Genomic DNA, 6,000 nt, shown 5'->3' with positions numbered 1-6,000 from the left:
TAAAGGTTTTTGGCAGTCGTCTTTAAGGGATTATAGATGAAATAAGACTAGTATGACTTTAATTAATAAATTAAGGTCATAAGTACTTGAAGGAGTGCAATGTGTTGGACTGACCTACTACGTGAAAGCTGTATAGTACAAGTCATAAGTTTATCTCATATGTAACTATATCACTAAGCCCTTTAATCTAAGATCATCATGAATTCCTACATGATGACCACTAAACTTTGACTTAGTCAAAAGTCACCTTTAACCGAGTGATCATAAAGGCTATGATTGAGTTTAGTGGTATTTATACAGAGGAATATGAGTGGTCAAGATAAAATTTATTCCTCATATTAAGTGAGGGATATTACTGGGCCCCTTAATGAGTATGGTTGAGAAAATGTATGGCCATACTATAATAAAAAGGATTTTTTCAATTGCTACTGTCAGTCTACTTAGAGATCGAGAAAGTGATGGTTAGGTAAAGTAGAATGACAATTCCATGTCTCATACTTGATCAAAATATCATGTGATAAAAGGGATGTGATATGGCTGCGTGATAAGTTACATTAGATCATCGATCCCCGTGTGAATTGGGTAGTTGCAATGTCTTGCTAGAGGCCACTTGTAACTTATGGGCTAATAGCATAATTAGCACACAAGAACAGCCTAACTTGAGCTATAATATCTAAGCTTGTTGAATCTAAAATATGTCTAGATTCAATGAATGTAATATAGGGTGAATGAATTATATATATATTTTTTTTTGAATATTTATTTGATAAATATTATATTATGTTATGTTATGTTATGTTAGTTTTAAATTTAATTTTATATGATAGATTAAATTTAATAACTAACATGATAAGGGAAAATATCATGTCAGTTTTATAATTTAAATTTATAAGATAAATTTGAATTAGATATGATATTATGGATTAAATTTATGAGATAAATTTAATTAAAATTTTGTGGACTTTTAAGTGAAAGATGAAAACCCTTATCTACATACTATATATAGATAGGGATGTACTTTATGAAGGAGGAAAGAGTTAGAAAAGTTTTGACGAGAAAAACAGAGCCACGAAATACCCTATAGAAAGAAAACTAACATTCGTAGAAGAATGGACACTGGGAGTGCTATCACACTGTTTGAGTTAGAGAGTTGTTCGTGTGGATTCGAGTAGAGGGAGCAAATCTATGTTATCAGCTCCTGAGATCTAAACTCTTGAAGAGAACGTGCGCCAAGTTTGAAGAATAAAAAGGTAACTCTTCTATCCACTTTGACTTAAACAAGTTCATTCCGTCTATTTCAGTATAGGGACTTTAAAATTTTAATCTTTCGTTGCACCTCCCTAGCCTACATAATGCTCCTAGTACTTTTATGGCATTAATGAATCATGTTTTTAGAAAGTTTATAGGCAAGTTTGTTGTGGTTTACTTTAATGATATTCTGATTTATAATAAATCTTTAACTAATCACATGAATCATCTTAAAACTGTGTTTGACACCTCAAGGAAATATAAGCTATATGCTACTTTTCAAAAGTGTTTTTTTTTTCATGGACTCTTTTATCTTTTTGGGATTTATTGTTGGATCACAGGGAATTTATGTGGATGAGGAGACAGTTAAGGCTATTTATGAATGGCCAACCTCTAAAAATGCAAGCAATGTAAGATGCTTCTACAACTTAGCAAGATTCTATAGGATATTTGTTAGGGATTTCTCTAGCATTGTTGCCCCTCTTAATGAACTTGTTAAGAAGAATTTAACCTTCATATGGGGTGAGACATAAGAAAGGACTTTCCAAACCTTAAAGGATAAATTGACTAATGCCCCTTTACTTGTTTTGCCTAATTTTTCTAAAGCATTTGAAATTCAATGTGATGCCTTTAGTATTGGTATAGATGCTATTTCAATACAGGATTTTAAGCCCATAGCTTACTTTAGTGAAAAGCTACATAGTGCAACTTTGAATTATTCCACCTATAACAAATAGCTCTATATTCTAAAGAGGGCCGTAGAAATGTTGCAATGCTATTTGTGGCCTAAGGAATTCATCATTCATTTTGATCATAAAAGTTTAAAGTTTCTCAAGTCTTAAGGTAAGTTGAACAACAAACATGCTCACTGGATGGAATTTATTGAGACCTTCCCTTATGTGATTAAGCATAAGCAAGGTAAAGAAAATGTCATTGCTGATGCCTTACTTCGAAGGTATACATTACTTTCTTATTTGCATGCTCAATTACTTAGCTTTAAGATTCTAAAAAGATCTTTATAAAACTGATTCTAATTTTGAAAATATTTGAAAATCTTGTGAAAATCATGGATTTAGTGATTTGATGGATTTCTTTTTAAGAAAAATAAATTATACATTCATATTTGTTCTATGTGTGAGTTGCTTACTAAGGAAGCACATAGTGGTGGTTTGATGGGACATTTTAGTGTAGAGAAAACTTTATCATTTTCATTTGATCATTTATTTTGGCCTCACATGTGGAAAGATGTCATATCTGTTTGTGATAAATGTATTAAATGTAGATAGGTAAAATCTAAGGTCTAACCTCATGGACTTTACTCTCCTTTACCCGTCCCTTCTCACCCTTGGGAACATATCTCTATGGATTTTGTAATTAGATTGCCTAAATCTTCTACAGGCAAAGATTTCATATTTATTGTTGTTGATAGATTCTCTAAGATGGAATACTTTATTGCTTGTGCTAAGACTAATGATGCTGTTAACATTGCTCACTTATTCTTTAAAGAGATTGTTTGTTTGTATGGTTTACCTAAGACTATTATGAGTGACAAGGATGTGAAGTTTCTCAATCAGTTCTGGCATACCCTATGGCATAAATTAGGGACTAAGTTACTTTTTTCCACTACTGTCCATCCATAAACTGATGGTCATATTGAGGTAGTCAACAGAATTATGCCTATACTGCTATGAGTAATAATTCAAAAGAATTTGAAGAATTAGGTGAATTGCTTATCTTATATTGAATTTTCTTACAACAAGGCTATTTATTCTTCTACTTCTTATTCTCCATTTGAAATTGTTTATGGTTTCAATCCATTATTTTCTATTGATATTTTACCTTTGCCTTTTTCTAAGCGTGCTAACACTGATGGCAAGAGAAAAGCTGAGCTTATGTAGGACTTACATGCTAAGGTTAAAGAAAACATAGAGCGAAAGAATGAGCAATATGCCAAGCAAGCTAATAAAGAAAGGAGACATGTGAGATTTGGTTTGGTTACATTTAAGGAAAGAGAGATTTCCTAATCAAAGGAAATCAAAACTTCAAGCCCGAAGAGATAGACTTTTTCAAGTTTGAGAAAGAATTGACAATAATGCTTACAAGATTGATTTTCCTAGCTCTTATGGCAATGTTAGTACCACACTCAATGCTTTTGATCTATCTTTATATGATTTTGTAGATTCGAGGATGAATCCTTTCTAATTAGGAGGGAATGATAAACCCTATGGCACGGATAATATGGCGTTAATAACAATGAAGCTTGAGGAGCATAGTGGCATGAAAGGAACCCAAGGCAAGGAGCAAGGAGCTTAACACTTCCAATCTAATGTGCCTAAAGACCCTTTACAACATATTGGTAGTCTAATGGTAAGAGCTCGAACTGAAGCCATGAAGTAAGCCTTATTTAGTCTTGTGCAAGAAGTCCAAGAGCTTGGAGAGTATTGGGGCATTCCTCTCAAGCCTAAAGGAGAGCATTTATGCGTGTATAATGCACTGAAGATCTAAATCCATGAAAAGTCAAGCCCAAGAGATGCAAACCCTAGCCTAATGTAAGGAAGATTACAAGTGGAGCCTCTTGTAAGTAAGAAGGCATGAAACCCTAGTAAAAAAGCCAAGGGTGGTGTGATGTTGAGTCCTTTATGATTTCTTGATTATATCCTTAATTATTTCCTATTTTACTAGTCCATTGACTTGACACCCTTTCTTAAGGAGCAAGACTAGTCTTAGTTTCCTATTTTGAGTCTAGTCAAAGATTAGGATTAATTATACTATTAATTTATAAGTTTTGTAATCCTATAATTTTAGGATCACATCTCCTAAATTATGTGGTTGAATATTTTCTCATTATTTTTTATTATTTTCTTTCTCCTTTTAGCATTAGGAAATTAGGATTTTAATTTTAGAAAATAGTCTTCTCTATGAGCCTATATATATTAGGCATGTTCCCTCTTATATTATAAAAAGAGAACTTGAATGAAATTATTTATTTTAGAGTTTATAACTCTTGTGAGCCTTAGTGCTTTGTGGTGGCATCCCATGTGAGAAACAAATATGATCAAGAGTGTGATCAACTCTTATGTTGTCTTCAAAGGGTGAGGTTCCTAGAGGCAGGTGCTCTAGAGGATCTTATCTTTGATTATTATCCCATTATTTATTTCATATCTTTCTTTATTTTTGTCATAAATTTCATTCCTTTCTTTTTATTCTTATATTTTTGTTGTGTTTCAGGGTCTTGTCCCTAAACTAGCTGATTCTGCTTCTGCGTCCCCTATCACAAAGTCAATTTTCACTATTAACAAAAGTGCCAATTGTCACATTTAATTGCCTAATTGTTATCACATCCACACTTCACACTTGATTACATGCATTACCATTAATTACCCCTCATTTCAAGCTTTAACATTTTGTAAGAATTTTCTCTCATTACTCTCTCTTTAGATTAGGGCAAATCTTTCCTATAGCTTTAAAGTTTTATCATTTTGACTCAAACCAGTCACAAAACACTAGTTTAGTTTGAATGGGAGAATATTTATAAGTGAAATTCAAGAGCAATACTACATAAGAAGCATAATGTAAACACATGTACATGTAAAGCCTAAGCTAGGTTAACCAAGTCAATGACTTTAAAGTGTGACTTTTATACAATATCTCCCAAACCAAAATAGCTTTTTGACAATTAATTGGACCATTATAAATCTAGGCAAAAAAGACATTTAATCCAACAAAAACCTAGTTTTTCATAAAAATTCTAAATTTGGATCAACATACTCCTAATGTACAAATTCACCCTTTAGGTGATTTTATACTTTTATCACTGAGAATGCACATAGTTAGGGAATATATCATGCAAAATAGGCCCTAAATATATGGATAAAGTGTGTAAATAATATGTCTAATCAATCTTTAGATAGGAGGATTTTTAGTAGAGGACCATAGTCTCAGGGTGTGGTTGGGCAAAATAGGAGGATTGGTAGGGCCAAGAGTTTTAAAGCTCTAAAGTAGTTGAGTTAGACAGCTCTTATACTTGCATTATGCATGAGCACTACATAGTCACTTGTGTGTGCCATTTGTAGAAGAAATCATGCTAAGAGACACTAGGCATGTTATATTCATGGTGACACGGGCCACTTTGCAAAGGACTATGGAGATGATAGTCTCTTGCACTCTAAAATAGCTAAGTTAACATAAATATACTACTAGTAGCAACCTAGGTCATTGTTCACTAAGGAGGCTAACTAAAATTAATTAAGACTAAACTAGTAAACTAAAATAACCAAGAGTTGAGTGATTTTGACTAATTAAATTAAATAGACATATTTAAGTAAGAACCTAATTAACTAGTAAAATGAAAATATGAGTGTTTAAACTGTTCTAAAGTAGAGTCCTAGGAGTTATGGGATGCTAAATTTCTTGTCTATTCTTTTTAATTAGGTTTAGGTTAACTTCCACTCTCTTGACCACATTAAACCCCTTACACAATTGTAAATAAGTGTGCCTTTCTAACTAATTCAATTAACTAAATCCTTGCACAATTTTGTACAAATCCTTAATCAATTCCTTAGTTAGGTATAAAGTGATCAAAAATTTCCCTTGGAATTTGTTAGGCGTAGCCTAGCCTTAAGTAAGCCAAATGCATAATTTTACACATAAGATATTTTGTCAAACACTAACTAAACATATTTATGCTTAGCCAATGTAAGACACATTTAACATATATAAAACATATATTTATATGAATTATAATGTGTTGGA

The sequence above is a fragment of the Prosopis cineraria genome, unplaced genomic scaffold, assembly GCF_029017545.1.
Source record: "Prosopis cineraria cultivar Desert tree isolate PC_DT_omini unplaced genomic scaffold, ASM2901754v1 PC10, whole genome shotgun sequence".
Taxonomy (NCBI): domain Eukaryota; kingdom Viridiplantae; phylum Streptophyta; class Magnoliopsida; order Fabales; family Fabaceae; genus Prosopis; species Prosopis cineraria.
This window is presented reverse-complemented; position numbering follows the sequence as displayed.